This window comes from Nannospalax galili, unplaced genomic scaffold (assembly GCF_000622305.1).
Source record: "Nannospalax galili isolate Female #2095 unplaced genomic scaffold, S.galili_v1.0 scaffold3591, whole genome shotgun sequence".
NCBI classification, from domain to species: Eukaryota; Metazoa; Chordata; class Mammalia; order Rodentia; family Spalacidae; genus Nannospalax; species Nannospalax galili.
The window spans coordinates 18,887-19,940 of record NW_008328722.1 but is presented as its reverse complement, the minus strand read 5'-3'; positions in this window follow the sequence as shown (position 1 = coordinate 19,940).

Genomic DNA, 1,054 nt, shown 5'->3' with positions numbered 1-1,054 from the left:
ATCACTTTCAAGGGCAGACATTATCTTAAAGTGAAAGGATGGGAAAAAATATACCAAGCAAATGGCACTAAGAAAAAAGCAGGTGTAGAAATTCCAATATCTGAAAAAATAGACTTTAAACTAAAACTAAGTAGAACAGACAAAGAGGGCCACTTCATTCTGATTAAAGGAACAATAAATCAAGAAGATATTACAATCATGAACATATGTTCACCAAACTCTGGTGCACCCAACTTCATCAAAACAATACTACAGGACTTTAAGACCAGACTAATCCCAACTCATTAATAGTAGGGGACTTCAGTAACACCTCAAACAATCTTAACCATCTTTAGACCCCCCCCATACCCACAAGCACCCTCCCATAGTTCCCCCACTGGAGCCCATATACTCTGTCATTCCTGTTAAAGCCCACTGTGTCAAGAAAGTGTCCCCAAATGCTCCCCAGTGCAAGTCCATCCTCTGGGGTCTAGTCAGCTTATCTAGAGTCCCTTGTTTTAGGAAGATCAGCTCTTCTTCACCTAGCAGGAATAAGTTGCCAATATTTCTTCAGATAAGATTGGGCTCTGCAGATTATTTTCCCAGTTCTATGCTGGATTTTTGTCTGCCTGAGTTTGCATGGGACTTGTGTATCCTGGCACCATTGCCATAGAATCATATGAGCAGGTTCCCAGGAGCTTGTGGGACTCTGTTTCCATATGGTCGTGCACCCCCTCCCAGGCTCTTACAATTTTTCTTCCCCCTATTTTATGAAGGTCCCTAAGCCCTGGGTGGGTGGAGTCCTGTTCATGGACCAGCAATCTGCAAACTCTGGTTCTTTGAAAAGATAAACAAGATAGACCATTAGCCCAGTTAAACAAAAGAAAGAACAACTCCAAATCAACAGAATCAGAGATGAAAGGGGAAACATCACAACAGACACCAGATGATACAAAACATTATTGGAAATACTTTAAAAACCTGTATGCTACTAAATTTGAAAACCTTAAAGAAATGGATGGATATCTAAAGGCATGGGAACCACCAAAACTAAACCAAGAAGAGAATAACAGCT